Here is a 22383-nt window from a genome sequence, read left to right on the forward strand (position 1 = left end):
CTATTACGTTATAACGTATAACGTTATGTAGCATTACGTTATAACGTATATCCTTATATATTGTTACCTTATAACGTTATACGTTATATACTATTACCTTATAACGTATAACGTTATGTAGCATTAGGTTATAACGTATAACGTTGTATACTAGTACCTTATAACGTATAACGTTATGTAGCATTACGTTATAACGTATTACGTGGTATACTATTACCTTATAACGTATAACGTTATGTAGCATTACGTTATAACGTATAACGTTATATAATATTACCTTACAACGTATAACGTTATGTAGCATTACGCTATAACGTATTTCGTTGTATACTATTACGTTATAACGTATAACGTTATGTAGCATTACGTTATAACGTATATCCTTATATATTGTTACCTTATAACGTTATACGTTGTATACTATTACCTTATAACGTATAACGTTATGTAGCATTAGGTTATAACGTATAACGTTGTATACTATTACGTTATAACGTATAACGTTATGTAGCATTACGTTATAACGTATAACGTTATATAATATTACCTTATAACGTATAACGTTATGTAGCATTACGCTATAACGTATAACGTTATATACTATTACCTTATAACGTATAACGTTATGTAGCATTACGTTATAACGTATTTCGTTGTATACTATTACGTTATAACGTATTTCGTTGTATACTATTACGTTATAACGTATAACGTTATGTAGCACGACGTTATAACGTATAACGTTATGTAGCATCACGTTATAACGTATAACGTTATGTAGCATTACGCTATAACGTATAACGTTGTATACTATTACGTTATAACGTATAACGTTATGTAGCATTACGTTATAACGTATAACGTTGTATACTATTACGTTATAACGTATAACGTTATGTAGCATTACGTTATAACGTATAACGTTGTATACTATTACGTTATAACGTATAACGTTATGTAGCACGACGTTATAACGTATAACGTTGTATACTAGTACGTTATAACGTATAACGTTATGTAGCATTACTTTATAACGTATTTCGTTGTATACTATTACGTTATAACGTATTTCGTTGTATACTATTACGTTATAACGTATAACGTTATGTAGCATTTCGTTATAACGTATATCCTTATATATTGTTACCTTATAACGTTATACGTTGTATACTATTACCTTATAACGTATAACGTTATGTAGCATTAGGTTATAACGTATAACGTTGTATACTATTACGTTATAACGTATAACGTTATGTAGCATTACGTTATAACGTATAACGTTATATAATATTACCTTATAACGTATAACGTTATGTAGCATTACGCTATAACGTATAACGTTATATACTATTACCTTATAACGTATAACGTTATGTAGCACGGCGTTATAACGTATAACGTTATGTAGCACCACGTTATAACGTATAACGTTATGTAGCACTACGTTATAACGTATAACGTTATATACTATTACCTTATAACGTATAACGTTATGTAGCATTACGTTATAACGTATTTCGTTGTATACTCTTACGTTATAACATATTTCGTTGTATACTATTACGTTATAACGTATAACGTTATGTAGCATTACGTTATAACGTATATCCTTATATATTGTTACCTTATAACGTTATACGTTATATACTATTACCTTATAACGTATAACGTTATGTAGCATTAGGTTATAACGTATAACGTTGTATACTAGTACCTTATAACGTATAACGTTATGTAGCATTACGTTATAACGTATTACGTGGTATACTATTACCTTATAACGTATAACGTTATGTAGCATTACGTTATAACGTATAACGTTATATAATATTACCTTACAACGTATAACGTTATGTAGCATTACGCTATAACGTATTTCGTTGTATACTATTACGTTATAACGTATAACGTTATGTAGCATTACGTTATAACGTATATCCTTATATATTGTTACCTTATAACGTTATACGTTGTATACTATTACCTTATAACGTATAACGTTATGTAGCATTAGGTTATAACGTATAACGTTGTATACTATTACGTTATAACGTATAACGTTATGTAGCATTACGTTATAACGTATAACGTTATATAATATTACCTTATAACGTATAACGTTATGTAGCATTACGCTATAACGTATAACGTTATATACTATTACCTTATAACGTATAACGTTATGTAGCATTACGTTATAACGTATTTCGTTGTATACTATTACGTTATAACGTATTTCGTTGTATACTATTACGTTATAACGTATAACGTTATGTAGCATTACGTTATAACGTATATCCTTATATATTGTTACCTTATAACGTTATACGTTGTATACTATTACGTTATAACGTATAACGTTATGTAGCATTACGTTATAATGTATAACGTTGTATACTATTACGTTACAACGTATAACGTTATGTAGCATTACGTTATAACGTATAACGTTGTATACTATTACCTTATAACGTATAACGTTATGTAGCATTACGTTATAACGTATAACGTTGTATACTATTACGTTATAACGTATAACGTTATGTAGCACGACGTTATAACGTATAACGTTGTATGCTAGTACGTGATAACGTATAACGTTATGTAGCATTACGTTATAACGTATAACGTTGTATACTACTACCTTATAACGTATAACGTTATGTAGCATTACGTTATAACGTATAACGTTATGTAGCATTATGCTATAACATATAACGTTGTATACTATAACCTTATAACGTATAATGTTATGCAGCATTACGTTATAACGTATAACGTTGTATACTATTACGTTATAACGTATAACGTTATGTAGCACGACGTTATAACGTATAACGTTATGTAGCACCACGTTATAACGTATAACGTTATGCAGCACCACGTTATAACGTATAACGTTATGTAGCACTACGTTATAACGTATAACGTTGTATACTATTACGTTATAACGTATAACGATATGTAGCATTACGTTATAACGTATAACGTTATGTACTGTTACCTTATAACGTATAACGTTATGTAGCATTACGTTATAACGTATATCCTTGTATATTGTTACCTTATAACGTTATACGTTGTATACTATTACCTTATAACGTATAACGTTATGTAGCATTAGGTTACAACGTATAACGTTGTATACTAGTACCTTATAACGTATAACGTTATGTAGCATTACGTTATAACGTATAACGTTGTATACTAGTACCTTATAACGTATAACGTTATGTAGCATTACGTTATAACGTATAACGTGGTATACTATTACGTTATAACGTATAACGTTATGTAGCACTACGTTATAACGTATAACGTTATATACTATTACCTTATAACGTACAACGTTATGTAGCATTACGTAATAACGTATAACGTTATATACTCTTACCTTATAACGTATAACGTTATGTAGCACTACGTTATAACGTATATCGTTATATACTATTACCTTAAATCGAATAACGTTATGTAGCATTACGTTCTAACGTATAACGTTATATACTGTTACCCTATAACGTATAACGTTATGTAGCATTACGTTAGAACGTATATCGTTATATATTGTTACCATATAACGTAATACGTTATATACTATTACCTTATAACGTATGACGTAATGTAGAATTACGTTATAACGTATAACGTTTTATACTATTACGTTATAACGTATAACGTTATGTAGCACTACGTTATAACGTGTAACGTTATATACTATTACCTTATAACGTATAATGTTATGTAGCATTACGCCATAACGTATAACGTTATATACGCTTACCTTATAACGTATAACGTTATGTAGCATTACGTCATAACGTATTTCGTTATATATTGTTACCTTATAACGTTATACGTTATATACTATTACCTTATAACGTATAACGTTACGTAGCACGACGTTATAACGTATAACGTTATGAAGCATTACGTTATAACGTATAACGTTGTATACTATTACGTTATAACGTATAACGTTATGTAGCATTACGTTAGAACGTATATCGTTATATATTGTTACCATATAACGTAATACGTTATATACTATTACCTTATAACGTATGACGTAATGTAGCATTACGTTATAACGTATAACGTTGTATACTATTACGTTATAACGTATAACGTTATGTAGCACGACGTTATAACGTATAACGTTGTATGCTAGTACGTGATAACGTATAACGTTATGTAGCATTACGTTATAACGTATAACGTTGTATACTACTACCTTATAACGTATAACGTTATGTAGCATTACGTTATAACGTATAACGTTATGTAGCATTATGCTATAACATATAACGTTGTATACTATAACCTTATAACGTATAATGTTATGCAGCATTACGTTATAACGTATAACGTTGTATACTATTACGTTATAACGTATAACGTTATGTAGCACGACGTTATAACGTATAACGTTATGTAGCACCACGTTATAACGTATAACGTTATGCAGCACCACGTTATAACGTATAACGTTATGTAGCACTACGTTATAACGTATAACGTTGTATACTATTACGTTATAACGTATAACGATATGTAGCATTACGTTATAACGTATAACGTTATGTACTGTTACCTTATAACGTATAACGTTATGTAGCATTACGTTATAACGTATATCCTTGTATATTGTTACCTTATAACGTTATACGTTGTATACTATTACCTTATAACGTATAACGTTATGTAGCATTAGGTTATAACGAATAACGTTGTATACTAGTACCTTATAACGTATAACGTTATGTAGCATTACGTTATAACGTATAACGTTGTATACTAGTACCTTATAACGTATAACGTTATGTAGCATTACGTTATAACGTATAACGTGGTATACTATTACGTTATAACGTATAACGTTATGTAGCACTACGTTATAACGTATAACGTTATATACTATTACCTTATAACGTACAACGTTATGTAGCATTACGTAATAACGTATAACGTTATATACTCTTACCTTATAACGTATAACGTTATGTAGCACTACGTTATAACGTATATCGTTATATACTATTACCTTAAATCGAATAACGTTATGTAGCATTACGTTCTAACGTATAACGTTATATACTGTTACCCTATAACGTATAACGTTATGTAGCATTACGTTAGAACGTATATCGTTATATATTGTTACCATATAACGTAATACGTTATATACTATTACCTTATAACGTATGACGTAATGTAGAATTACGTTATAACGTATAACGTTTTATACTATTACGTTATAACGTATAACGTTATGTAGCACTACGTTATAACGTGTAACGTTATATACTATTACCTTATAACGTATAATGTTATGTAGCATTACGCCATAACGTATAACGTTATATACGCTTACCTTATAACGTATAACGTTATGTAGCATTACGTCATAACGTATTTCGTTATATATTGTTACCTTATAACGTTATACGTTATATACTATTACCTTATAACGTATAACGTTACGTAGCACGACGTTATAACGTATAACGTTATGAAGCATTACGTTATAACGTATAACGTTGTATACTATTACGTTATAACGTATAACGTTATGTAGCATTACGTTATAACGTATAACGTTGTATACTATTACGTTATAACGTATAACGTTATGTAGCATTACGTTATAACGTATAACGTTCTATACTACTACGTTATAACGTATAACGTTATGTAGCACTACGTTATAACGTATAACGTTATATACTATTACCTTATAACATACAACGTTATGTAGCATTACGTAATAACGTATAACGTTATATACTCTTACCTTATAACGTATAACGTTATGTAGCACTACGTTATAACGTATAACGTTATGTAGCACCACGTTATAACGTATAACGTTATGTAGCATTACGTTATAACGTATAACGTTATATACTATTACCTTATAACGTATAACGTTATGTAGCATTACGCTATAACGTATAACGTTATATACTATTACCTTATAACGTATAACGTTATGTAGCATTACGTTATAACGTATTTCGTTGTATACTATTACGTTATAACGTATAACGTTGTATACTATTACGTTATAACGTATAACGTTATGTAGTATTACGTTATAACGTATAACGTTGTATACTATTACGTTATAACGTATAACGATATGTATCATTACGTTATAACGTATAACGTTGTATACTATTACGTTATAACGTATAACGTTATGTAGCATTACGTTATAACGTATAACGTTGTATACTATTACGTTATAACGTATAACGTTATGTAGCACGACGTTATAACGTATAACGTTGTATACTAGTACGTTATAGCGTATAACGTTATGTAGCATTACGTTATAACGTATAACGTTGTATACTACTACCTTATAACGTATAACGTTATGTAGCATTACGTTATAACGTATAACGTAATGTAGCATTATGCTATAACATATAACGTTGTATACTATAACCTTATAACGTATAAGGTTATGTCGCATTACGTTATAACGTATAACGTTGTATACTATTACGTTATAACGTATAACGATATGTAGCATTATGTTATAACGTATAACGTTGTATACGAATACGTTATAACGTATAACGTTGTATACTATTACGTTATAACGTATAACGTTATGTAGCACGACGTTATAACGTTTAACGTTATGTAGCATCACGTTATAACGTATAACGTTATGTAGCACTACGTTATATCGTATAACGCTATGTACTGTTACCTTATAACGTATTACGTTATGTAGCATTACGTTATAACGTATGACGTTATATACTATTACCTTATAACGTATAACGTTATGTAGCATTACGCTATAACGTATAACGTTGTATACTACTATCTTATAACGTATAACCTTATGTAGCATTACGTTATAACGTATTTCGTTGTATACTATTACGTCATAACGTATAACGTTATGTAGCATTACGTTATAACGTATTTCGTTGTATACTATTACGTTATAACGTATAACGTTATGTAGCATTACGTTATAACGTATATCCTTATATATTGTTACCTTATAACGTTATACGTTGTATACTATTACCTTATAACGTATAACGTTATGTAGCATTAGGTTATAACGTATAACGTTGTATACTATTACGTTATAACGTATAACGTTATGTAGCATTACGTTATAACGTATAACGTGGTATACTATTACGTTATAACGTATAACGTTATGCAGTATTACGTTATAACGTATAACGTTGTATACTATTACGTTATAACGTATAACGTTATGTAGCATTACGTTATAACGTATAACGTTGTATACTATTACGTTATAACGTATAACGTTATGTAGCACTACGTTATAACGTATAACGTTATATACTATTACCTTATAACGTACAACGTTATGTAGCATTACGTAATAACGTATAACGTTATATACTCTTACCTTATAACGTATAACGTTATGTAGCACTACGTTATAACGTATATCGTTATATACTATTACCTTAAATCGTATAACGTTATGTAGCATTACGTTCTAACGTATAACGTTATATACTGTTACCCTATAACGTATAACGTTATGTAGCATTACGTTAGAACGTATATCGTTATATATTGTTACCATATAACGTAATACGTTATATACTATTACCTTATAACGTATGACGTAATGTAGCATTACGTTATAACGTATAACGTTTTATACTATTACGTTATAACGTATAACGTTATGTAGCACTACGTTATAACGTGTAACGTTATATACTATTACCTTATAACGTATAATGTTATGTAGCATTACGCCATAACGTATAACGTTATATACGCTTACCTTATAACGTATAACGTTATGTAGCATTACGTTATAACGTATTTCGTTATATATTGTTACCTTATAACGTTATACGTTATATACTATTACCTTATAACGTATAACGTTACGTAGCACGACGTTATAACGTATAACGTTATGAAGCATTACGTTATAACGTATAACGTTGTATACTATTACGTTATAACGTATAACGTTATGTAGCATTACGTTATAACGTATAACGTTGTATACTATTACGTTATAACGTATAACGTTATGTAGCATTACGTTATAACGTATAACGTTGTATACTATTACGTTATAACGTATAACGTTATGTAGCATTACGTTATACCGTATAACGTTCTATACTACTACGTTATAACGTATAACGTTATGTAGCACTACGTTATAACGTATAACGTTATATACTATTACCTTATAACATACATCGTTATGTAGCATTACGTAATAACGTATAACGTTATATACTCTTACCTTATAACGTATAACGGTATGTAGCACTACGTTATAACGTATAACGTTATGTAGCACCACGTTATAACGTATAACGTTATGTAGCACTACGTTATATCGTATAACGCTATGTACTGTTACCTTATAACGTATTACGTTATGTAGCATTACGTTATAACGTATAACGTTGTATACTATTACGTTATAACGTATAACGTTATGTAGCATTACGTTATAACGTATAACGTTGTATACTATTACGTTATAACGTATAACGTTATGTAGCATTACGTTATAACGTATAACGTTCTATACTACTACGTTATAACGTATAACGTTATGTAGCACTACGTAATAACGTATAACGTTATATACTCTTACCTTATAACGTATAACGGTATGTAGCACTACGTTATAACGTATAACGTTATGTAGCACCACGTTATAACGTATAACGTTATGTAGCACTACGTTATATCGTATAACGCTATGTACTGTTACCTTATAACGTATTACGTTATGTAGCATTACGTTATAACGTATAACGTTATATACTATTACCTTATAACGTATAACGTTATGTAGCATTACGCTATAACGTATAACGTTATATACTATTACCTTATAACGTATAACGTTATGTAGCATTACGTTATAACGTATTTCGTTGTATACTATTACGTTATAACGTATAACGTTCTATACTACTACGTTATAACGTATAACGTTATGCAGTATTACGTTATAACGTATAACGTTGTATACTATTACGTTATAACGTATAACGTTATGTAGCATTACGTTATAACGTATAACGTTGTATACTATTACGTTATAACGTATAACGTTATGTAGCACTACGTTATAACGTATAACGTTATATACTATTACCTTATAACGTACAACGTTATGTAGCATTACGTAATAACGTATAACGTTATATACTCTTACCTTATAACGTATAACGTTATGTAGCACTACGTTATAACGTATATCGTTATATACTATTACCTTAAATCGTATAACGTTATGTAGCATTACGTTCTAACGTATAACGTTATATACTGTTACCCTATAACGTATAACGTTATGTAGCATTACGTTAGAACGTATATCGTTATATATTGTTACCATATAACGTAATACGTTATATACTATTACCTTATAACGTATGACGTAATGTAGCATTACGTTATAACGTATAACGTTTTATACTATTACGTTATAACGTATAACGTTATGTAGCACTACGTTATAACGTGTAACGTTATATACTATTACCTTATAACGTATAATGTTATGTAGCATTACGCCATAACGTATAACGTTATATACGCTTACCTTATAACGTATAACGTTATGTAGCATTACGTTATAACGTATTTCGTTATATATTGTTACCTTATAACGTTATACGTTATATACTATTACCTTATAACGTATAACGTTACGTAGCACGACGTTATAACGTATAACGTTATGAAGCATTACGTTATAACGTATAACGTTGTATACTATTACGTTATAACGTATAACGTTATGTAGCATTACGTTATAACGTATAACGTTGTATACTATTACGTTATAACGTATAACGTTATGTAGCATTACGTTATAACGTATAACGTTGTATACTATTACGTTATAACGTATAACGTTATGTAGCATTACGTTATAACGTATAACGTTCTATACTACTACGTTATAACGTATAACGTTATGTAGCACTACGTTATAACGTATAACGTTATATACTATTACCTTATAACATACAACGTTATGTAGCATTACGTAATAACGTATAACGTTATATACTCTTACCTTATAACGTATAACGGTATGTAGCACTACGTTATAACGTATAACGTTATGTAGCACCACGTTATAACGTATAACGTTATGTAGCACTACGTTATATCGTATAACGCTATGTACTGTTACCTTATAACGTATTACGTTATGTAGCATTACGTTATAACGTATAACGTTGTATACTATTACGTTATAACGTATAACGTTATGTAGCATTACGTTATAACGTATAACGTTGTATACTATTACGTTATAACGTATAACGTTATGTAGCATTACGTTATAACGTATAACGTTCTATACTACTACGTTATAACGTATAACGTTATGTAGCACTACGTAATAACGTATAACGTTATATACTCTTACCTTATAACGTATAACGGTATGTAGCACTACGTTATAACGTATAACGTTATGTAGCACCACGTTATAACGTATAACGTTATGTAGCACTACGTTATATCGTATAACGCTATGTACTGTTACCTTATAACGTATTACGTTATGTAGCATTACGTTATAACGTATAACGTTATATACTATTACCTTATAACGTATAACGTTATGTAGCATTACGCTATAACGTATAACGTTATATACTATTACCTTATAACGTATAACGTTATGTAGCATTACGTTATAACGTATTTCGTTGTATACTATTACGTTATAACGTATAACGTTGTATACTATTACGTTATAACGTATAACGTTATGTAGTATTACGTTATAACGTATAACGTTGTATACTATTACGTTATAACGTATAACGATATGTAGCATTACGTTATAACGTATAACGTTGTATACTATTACGTTATAACGTATAACGTTATGTAGCATTACGTTATAACGTATAACGTTGTATACTATTACGTTATAACGTATAACGTTATGTAGCACGACGTTATAACGTATAACGTTGTATACTAGTACGTTATAACGTATAACGTTATGTAGCATTACGTTATAACGTATAACGTTGTATACTACTACCTTATAACGTATAACGTTATGTAGCATTACGTTATAACGTATAACGTAATGTAGCATTATGCTATAACATATAACGTTGTATACTATAACCTTATAACGTATAAGGTTATGTAGCATTACGTTATAACGTATAACGTTGTATACTATTACGTTATAACGTATAACGATATGTAGCATTACGTTATAACGTATAACGTTGTATACGATTACGTTATAACGTATAACGTTGTATACGATTACGTTATAACGTATAACGTTATGTAGCACGACGTTATAACGAATAACGTTATGTAGCATCACGTTATAACGTATAACGTTATGTAGCACTACGTTATATCGTATAACGCTATGTACTGTTACCTTATAACGTATTACGTTATGTAGCATTACGTTATAACGTATGACGTTATATACTATTACCTTATAACGTATAACGTTATGTAGCATTACGCTATAACGTATAACGTTATATACTATTATCTTATAACGTATAACGTTATGTAGCATTACGTTATAACGTATTTCGTTGTATACTATTACGTTATAACGTATAACGTTATGTAGCATTACGTTATAACGTATTTCGTTGTATACTATTACGTTATAACGTATAACGTTGTATACTATTACGTTATAACGTATAACGTTATGTAGCATTACGTTATAACGTATAACGTTGTATACTATTACGTTATAACGTATAACGTTATGTAGCATTACGTTATAACGTATAACGTTCTATACTACTACGTTATAACGTATAACGTTATGTAGCACTACGTTATAACGTATAACGTTATATACTATTACCTTATAACATACAACGTTATGTAGCATTACGTAATAACGTATAACGTTATATACTCTTACCTTATAACGTATAACGGTATGTAGCACTACGTTATAACGTATAACGTTATGTAGCACCACGTTATAACGTATAACGTTATGTAGCACTACGTTATATCGTATAACGCTATGTACTGTTACCTTATAACGTATTACGTTATGTAGCATTACGTTATAACGTATAACGTTGTATACTATTACGTTATAACGTATAACGTTATGTAGCATTACGTTATAACGTATAACGTTGTATACTATTACGTTATAACGTATAACGTTATGTAGCATTACGTTATAACGTATAACGTTCTATACTACTACGTTATAACGTATAACGTTATGTAGCACTACGTAATAACGTATAACGTTATATACTCTTACCTTATAACGTATAACGGTATGTAGCACTACGTTATAACGTATAACGTTATGTAGCACCACGTTATAACGTATAACGTTATGTAGCACTACGTTATATCGTATAACGCTATGTACTGTTACCTTATAACGTATTACGTTATGTAGCATTACGTTATAACGTATAACGTTATATACTATTACCTTATAACGTATAACGTTATGTAGCATTACGCTATAACGTATAACGTTATATACTATTACCTTATAACGTATAACGTTATGTAGCATTACGTTATAACGTATTTCGTTGTATACTATTACGTTATAACGTATAACGTTGTATACTATTACGTTATAACGTATAACGTTATGTAGTATTACGTTATAACGTATAACGTTGTATACTATTACGTTATAACGTATAACGATATGTAGCATTACGTTATAACGTATAACGTTGTATACTATTACGTTATAACGTATAACGTTATGTAGCATTACGTTATAACGTATAACGTTGTATACTATTACGTTATAACGTATAACGTTATGTAGCACGACGTTATAACGTATAACGTTGTATACTAGTACGTTATAACGTATAACGTTATGTAGCATTACGTTATAACGTATAACGTTGTATACTACTACCTTATAACGTATAACGTTATGTAGCATTACGTTATAACGTATAACGTAATGTAGCATTATGCTATAACATATAACGTTGTATACTATAACCTTATAACGTATAAGGTTATGTAGCATTACGTTATAACGTATAACGTTGTATACTATTACGTTATAACGTATAACGATATGTAGCATTACGTTATAACGTATAACGTTGTATACGATTACGTTATAACGTATAACGTTGTATACGATTACGTTATAACGTATAACGTTATGTAGCACGACGTTATAACGAATAACGTTATGTAGCATCACGTTATAACGTATAACGTTATGTAGCACTACGTTATATCGTATAACGCTATGTACTGTTACCTTATAACGTATTACGTTATGTAGCATTACGTTATAACGTATGACGTTATATACTATTACCTTATAACGTATAACGTTATGTAGCATTACGCTATAACGTATAACGTTATATACTATTATCTTATAACGTATAACGTTATGTAGCATTACGTTATAACGTATTTCGTTGTATACTATTACGTTATAACGTATAACGTTATGTAGCATTACGTTATAACGTATTTCGTTGTATACTATTACGTTATAACGTATAACGTTATGTAGCACTACGTTATATCGTATAACGCTATGTACTGTTACCTTATAAAGTATTACGTTATGTAGCATTACGTTATAACGTATGACGTTATATACTATTACCTTATAACGTATAACGTTATGTAGCATTACGCTATAACGTATAACGTTATATACTATTATCTTATAACGTATAACGTTATGTAGCATTACGTTATAACGTATTTCGTTGTATACTATTACGTTATAACGTATAACGTTATGTAGCATTACGTTATAACGTATTTCGTTGTATACTATTACGTTATAACGTATAACGTTATGTAGCATTACGTTATAACGTATATCCTTATATATTGTTACCTTATAACGTTATACGTTGTATACTATTACCTTATAACGTATAACGTTATGTAGCATTAGGTTATAACGTATAACGTTGTATACTATTACGTTATAACGTATAACGTTATGTAGCATTACGTTATAACGTATAACGTGGTATACTATTACGTTATAACGTATAACGTTATGCAGTATTACGTTATAACGTATAACGTTGTATACTATTACGTTATAACCTATAACGTTATGTAGCATTACGTTATAACGTATAACGTTGTATACTATTACGTTATAACGTATAACGCTATGTAGCATTACGTTATAACGTATAACGTTCTATACTACTACGTTATAACGTATAACGTTATGTAGCACTACGTTATAACGTATAACGTTATATACTATTACCTTATAACGTACAACGTTATGTAGCATTACGTAATAACGTATAACGTTATATACTCTTACCTTATAACGTATAACGTTATGTAGCACTACGTTATAACGTATAACGTTATGTAGCACCACGTTATAACGTATAACGTTATGTAGCACTACGTTATATCGTATAACGCTATGTACTGTTACCTTATAACGTATTACGTTATGTAGCATTACGTTATAACGTATAACGTTATATACTATTACCTTATAACGTATAACGGTATGTAGCATTACGCTATAACGTATAACGTTATATACTATTACCTTATAACGTATAACGTTATGTAGCATTACGTTATAACGTATTTCGTTGTATACTATTACGTTATAACGTATAACGTTGTATACTATTACGTTATAACGTATAACGTTATGTAGTATTACGTTATAACGTATAACGTTGTATACTATTACGTTATAACGTATAACGATATGTAGCATTACGTTATAACGTATAACGTTGTATACTATTACGTTATAACGTATAACGTTATGTAGCATTACGTTATAACGTATAACGTTGTATACTATTACGTTATAACGTATAACGTTATGTAGCACGACGTTATAACGTATAACGTTATGTAGCATCACGTTATAACGTATAATGTTATGTAGCACTCCGTTATATCGTATAACGCTATGTACTGTTACCTTATAACGTATTACGTTATGTAGCATTACGTTATAACGTATGACGTTATATACTATTACCTTATAACGTATAACGTTATGTAGCATTACGCTATAACGTATAACGTTGTATACTATTACCTTTTAACGTATAACGTTATGTAGCATTACGTTATAACGTATATCGTTATATATTGTTACCTTATAACGTTATACGTTATATACTATTACCTTATAACGTATGACGTTATGTAGCATTACGCAATAACGTATAACGTTGTATACTATTACGTAATAACGTATCACGTTATGTAGCACTACGTTATAACGTATAACGTTATATACTATTACCTTATAACGTATAACGTTATGTAGCATTACGCCATAACGTATAACGTTATATACTATTACCTTATAACGTATAACGTTATGTAGCATTACGTTATAACGTATTTCGTTATATATTGTTACCTTATAACGTTATACGTTATATACTATTACCTTATAACGTATAACGATATATATCATTACGTTATAACGTATAACGTTGTATACTATTACGTTATAACGTAGAACGTTATGTAGCACTGCGTTATAACGTATAACGTTATATACTATTCCCTTTTAACGTATAACGTTATGTAGCATTACGTTATAACGTATAACGTTGTATACTAGTACCTTCTAACGTATAACGTTATGTAGCATTACGTTATAACGTATATCGTTATATATTGTTACCTTATAACGTTATACGTTATATATTATTACCTTATAACGTATAACGTTATGTAGCATTAGGTTATAACGTATAACGTTGTATACTATTACCTTATAACGTATAACGATATATAGCATTACGTTATAACGTATAACGTTGTATACTATTACGTTATAACGTACAACGTTATGTAGTATTACGTTATAACGTATAACGTTGTATACTATTACGTTATAACGTATAACGATATGTAGCATTACGTTATAACGTATAACGTTGTATACTATTACGTTATAACGTATAACGTTAGATAGCATTACGTTATAACGTATAACGTTGTATACTATTACGTTATAACGTATAACGTTAAGTAGCATTACGTTATAACGTATAACGTTAAGTAGCATTACGTTATAACGTATAACGTTGTATACTATTACGTTATAACGTATAACGTAATGTAGCACGACGTTATAACGTATAACGATATGTAGCACCACGTTATAACGTATAACGTTATGTAGCACTGCGTTATATCGTATAACGCTATGTACTGTTACCTTATAACGTATTACGTTATGTAGCATTACGTTATAACGTATAACGTTATATACTATTACCTTATAACGTATAACGTTATGTAGCATTACGTTATAACGTATAACGTTCTATACTATTACGTTATAACGTATAACGTTATGTAGCACTACGTTATAACGTATAACGTTATATACTATTACCTTATAACGTACAACGTTATGTAGCATTACGTAATAACGTATAACGTTATATACTCTTACCTTATAACGTATAACGTTATGTAGCATTACGTTATAACGTATATCGTTATATATTGTTACCATATAACGTTATACGTTATATACTATTACCTTATAACGTATGACGTTATGTAGCATTACGTTATAACGTATAACGTTTTATACTATTGCGTTATAACGTATAACGTTATGTAGCTCTACGTTATAACGTGTAACGTTATATACTATTACCTTATAACGTATAATGTTATGTAGCACTACGCCATAACGTATAACGTTATATACGCTTACCTTATAACGTATAACGTTATGTAGGATTCCGTTATAACGTATTTCGTTATATATTGTTACCTTATAACGTTATACGTTATATACTATTACCTTATAACGTATAACGTTATGTAGCATTACGTTATAACGTATAACGTTGTATTCTATTACGTTATAACGTATAACGTTATGTAGCACCACGTTATAACGTACAACGTTATATACTATTACCTTATAACGTATAACGTTATGTAGCATTACGTTATAACGTATACCGTTATATACTATTACCTTATAACGTATAACGTTATGTAGCATTACGCTATAGCGTATAACGTTATGTAGCATTACGCTATAACATATAACGTCGTATACTATTACGTTATAACGTATAACGTTATAGAGCATTACGTTATAACGTATAACGTTATGTAGCACTACGTTATAACGTACAACGTTATATACTATTACCTTATAACGTATAACGTTATGTAGCATTACGTTATAACGTATACCGTTATATACTATTACCTTATAACGTATAACGTTATGTAGCATTACGCTATAGCGTATAACGTTATGTAGCATTACGCTATAACATATAACGTCGTATACTATTACGTTATAACGTAAAACGTTATAGAGCATTACGTTATAACGTATAACGTTATGTAGCATTACGTTATAACGTATAACGTTATATACTATTACCTTATAACGTATATCGTTATGTAGCATTACGTTATACCGTATAACGTTGTATACTATTACGTTATGACGTATAACGTTATGTAGCATTACGTTATAACGTATAACGTTGTATACTATTACGTTATAACGTATAACGTTATGTAGCATTACGTTATAACGTATAACGTTGTATACTATTACGTTATAACGTATAACGTTATGTAGCACCACGTTATAACGTATAACGTTATGTTGCACTACGTTATATCGTATAACGTTATATACTATTACCTTATAACGTATAACGTTATGGAGCATTACGTTATAACGTATAACGTTATGTTGCACTACGTTATATCGTATAACGTTATATACTATTACGTTATAACGTATAACGTTATGTAGCATTACGTTATAACGTATAACGTTGTATACTATTACGTTATAACGTATAACGTTATGTAGCATTACGTTATAACGTATAACGTTGTATACTATTACGTTATAACGTATAACGTTATGTAGCATTACGTTATAACGTATATCCTTATATATTGTTACCTTATAACGTTATACGTTGTATACTATTACCTTATAACGTATAACGTTATGTAGCATTAGGTTATAACGTATAACGTTGTATACTATTACGTTATAACGTATAACGTTATGTAGCATTACGTTATAACGTATAACGTGGTATACTATTACGTTATAACGTATAACGTTATGCAGTATTACGTTATAACGTATAACGTTGTATACTATTACGTTATAACCTATAACGTTATGTAGCATTACGTTATAACGTATAACGTTGTATACTATTACGTTATAACGTATAACGCTATGTAGCATTACGTTATAACGTATAACGTTCTATACTACTACGTTATAACGTATAACGTTATGTAGCACTACGTTATAACGTATAACGTTATATACTATTACCTTATAACGTACAACGTTATGTAGCATTACGTAATAACGTATAACGTTATATACTCTTACCTTATAACGTATAACGTTATGTAGCACTACGTTATAACGTATAACGTTATGTAGCACCACGTTATAACGTATAACGTTATGTAGCACTACGTTATATCGTATAACGCTATGTACTGTTACCTTATAACGTATTACGTTATGTAGCATTACGTTATAACGTATAACGTTATATACTATTACCTTATAACGTATAACGGTATGTAGCATTACGCTATAACGTATAACGTTATATACTATTACCTTATAACGTATAACGTTATGTAGCATTACGTTATAACGTATTTCGTTGTATACTATTACGTTATAACGTATAACGTTGTATACTATTACGTTATAACGTATAACGTTATGTAGTATTACGTTATAACGTATAACGTTGTATACTATTACGTTATAACGTATAACGATATGTAGCATTACGTTATAACGTATAACGTTGTATACTATTACGTTATAACGTATAACGTTATGTAGCATTACGTTATAACGTATAACGTTGTATACTATTACGTTATAACGTATAACGTTATGTAGCACGACGTTATAACGTATAACGTTATGTAGCATCACGTTATAACGTATAATGTTATGTAGCACTACGTTATAACGTATAACGTTATATACTATTACCTTATAACGTACAACGTTATGTAGCATTACGTAATAACGTATAACGTTATATACTCTTACCTTATAACGTATAACGTTATGTAGCATTACGTTATAACGTATATCGTTATGTAGCATTACGCAATAACGTATAACGTTGTATACTATTACGTAATAACGTATCACGTTATGTAGCACTACGTTATAACGTATAACGTTATATACTATTACCTTATAACGTATAACGTTATGTAGCATTACGCCATAACGTATAACGTTATATACTATTACCTTATAACGTATAACGTTATGTAGCATTACGTTATAACGTATTTCGTTATATATTGTTACCTTATAACGTTATACGTTATATACTATTACCTTATAACGTATAACGATATATATCATTACGTTATAACGTATAACGTTGTATACTATTACGTTATAACGTAGAACGTTATGTAGCACTGCGTTATAACGTATAACGTTATATACTATTCCCTTTTAACGTATAACGTTATGTAGCATTACGTTATAACGTATAACGTTGTATACTAGTACCTTCTAACGTATAACGTTATGTAGCATTACGTTATAACGTATATCGTTATATATTGTTACCTTATAACGTTATACGTTATATATTATTACCTTATAACGTATAACGTTATGTAGCATTAGGTTATAACGTATAACGTTGTATACTATTACCTTATAACGTATAACGATATATAGCATTACGTTATAACGTATAACGTTGTATACTATTACGTTATAACGTACAACGTTATGTAGTATTACGTTATAACGTATAACGTTGTATACTATTACGTTATAACGTATAACGATATGTAGCATTACGTTATAACGTATAACGTTGTATACTATTACGTTATAACGTATAACGTTAGATAGCATTACGTTATAACGTATAACGTTGTATACTATTACGTTATAACGTATAACGTTAAGTAGCATTACGTTATAACGTATAACGTTAAGTAGCATTACGTTATAACGTATAACGTTGTATACTATTACGTTATAACGTATAACGTAATGTAGCACGACGTTATAACGTATAACGTTATGTAGCACCACGTTATAACGTATAACGTTATGTAGCACTGCGTTATATCGTATAACGCTATGTACTGTTACCTTATAACGTATTACGTTATGTAGCATTACGTTATAACGTATAACGTTATATACTATTACCTTATAACGTATAACGTTATGTAGCATTACGTTATAACGTATAACGTTCTATACTATTACGTTATAACGTATAACGTTATGTAGCACTACGTTATAACGTATAACGTTATATACTATTACCTTATAACGTACAACGTTATGTAGCATTACGTAATAACGTATAACGTTATATACTCTTACCTTATAACGTATAACGTTATGTAGCATTACGTTATAACGTATATCGTTATATATTGTTACCATATAACGTTATACGTTATATACTATTACCTTATAACGTATGACGTTATGTAGCATTACGTTATAACGTATAACGTTTTATACTATTGCGTTATAACGTATAACGTTATGTAGCTCTACGTTATAACGTGTAACGTTATATACTATTACCTTATAACGTATAATGTTATGTAGCACTACGCCATAACGTATAACGTTATATACGCTTACCTTATAACGTATAACGTTATGTAGGATTCCGTTATAACGTATTTCGTTATATATTGTTACCTTATAACGTTATACGTTATATACTATTACCTTATAACGTATAACGTTATGTAGCATTACGTTATAACGTATAACGTTGTATTCTATTACGTTATAACGTATAACGTTATGTAGCACCACGTTATAACGTACAACGTTATATACTATTACCTTATAACGTATAACGTTATGTAGCATTACGTTATAACGTATACCGTTATATACTATTACCTTATAACGTATAACGTTATGTAGCATTACGCTATAGCGTATAACGTTATGTAGCATTACGCTATAACATATAACGTCGTATACTATTACGTTATAACGTATAACGTTATAGAGCATTACGTTATAACGTATAACGTTATGTAGCACTACGTTATAACGTACAACGTTATATACTATTACCTTATAACGTATAACGTTATGTAGCATTACGTTATAACGTATACCGTTATATACTATTACCTTATAACGTATAACGTTATGTAGCATTACGCTATAGCGTATAACGTTATGTAGCATTACGCTATAACATATAACGTCGTATACTATTACGTTATAACGTAAAACGTTATAGAGCATTACGTTATAACGTATAACGTTATGTAGCATTACGTTATAACGTATAACGTTATATACTATTACCTTATAACGTATATCGTTATGTAGCATTACGTTATACCGTATAACGTTGTATACTATTACGTTATGACGTATAACGTTATGTAGCATTACGTTATAACGTATAACGTTGTATACTATTACGTTATAACGTATAACGTTATGTAGCATTACGTTATAACGTATAACGTTGTATACTATTACGTTATAACGTATAACGTTATGTAGGACCACGTTATAACGTATAACGTTATGTTGCACTACGTTATATCGTATAACGTTATATACTATTACCTTATAACGTATAACGTTATGGAGCATTACGTTATAACGTATAACGTTATGTTGCACTACGTTATATCGTATAACGTTATATACTATTACGTTATAACGTATAACGTTATGTAGCATTACGTTATAACGTATAACGTTGTATACTATTACGTTATAACGTATAACGTTATGTAGCATTACGTTATAACGTATAACGTTGTATACTATTACGTTATAACGTATAACGTTATGTAGCATTACGTTATAACGTATATCCTTATATATTGTTACCTTATAACGTTATACGTTGTATACTATTACCTTATAACGTATAACGTTATGTAGCATTAGGTTATAACGTATAACGTTGTATACTATTACGTTATAACGTATAACGTTATGTAGCATTACGTTATAACGTATAACGTGATATACTATTACGTTATAACGTATAACGTTATGCAGTATTACGTTATAACGTATAACGTTGTATACTATTACGTTATAACCTATAACGTTATGTAGCATTACGTTATAACGTATAACGTTGTATACTATTACGTTATAACGTATAACGCTATGTAGCATTACGTTATAACGTATAACGTTCTATACTACTACGTTATAACGTATAACGTTATGTAGCACTACGTTATAACGTATAACGTTATATACTATTACCTTATAACGTACAACGTTATGTAGCATTACGTAATAACGTATAACGTTATATACTC

The sequence above is a fragment of the Bombus fervidus genome, chromosome 5, assembly GCF_041682495.2.
Source record: "Bombus fervidus isolate BK054 chromosome 5, iyBomFerv1, whole genome shotgun sequence".
NCBI lineage: Eukaryota > Metazoa > Arthropoda > Insecta > Hymenoptera > Apidae > Bombus > Bombus fervidus.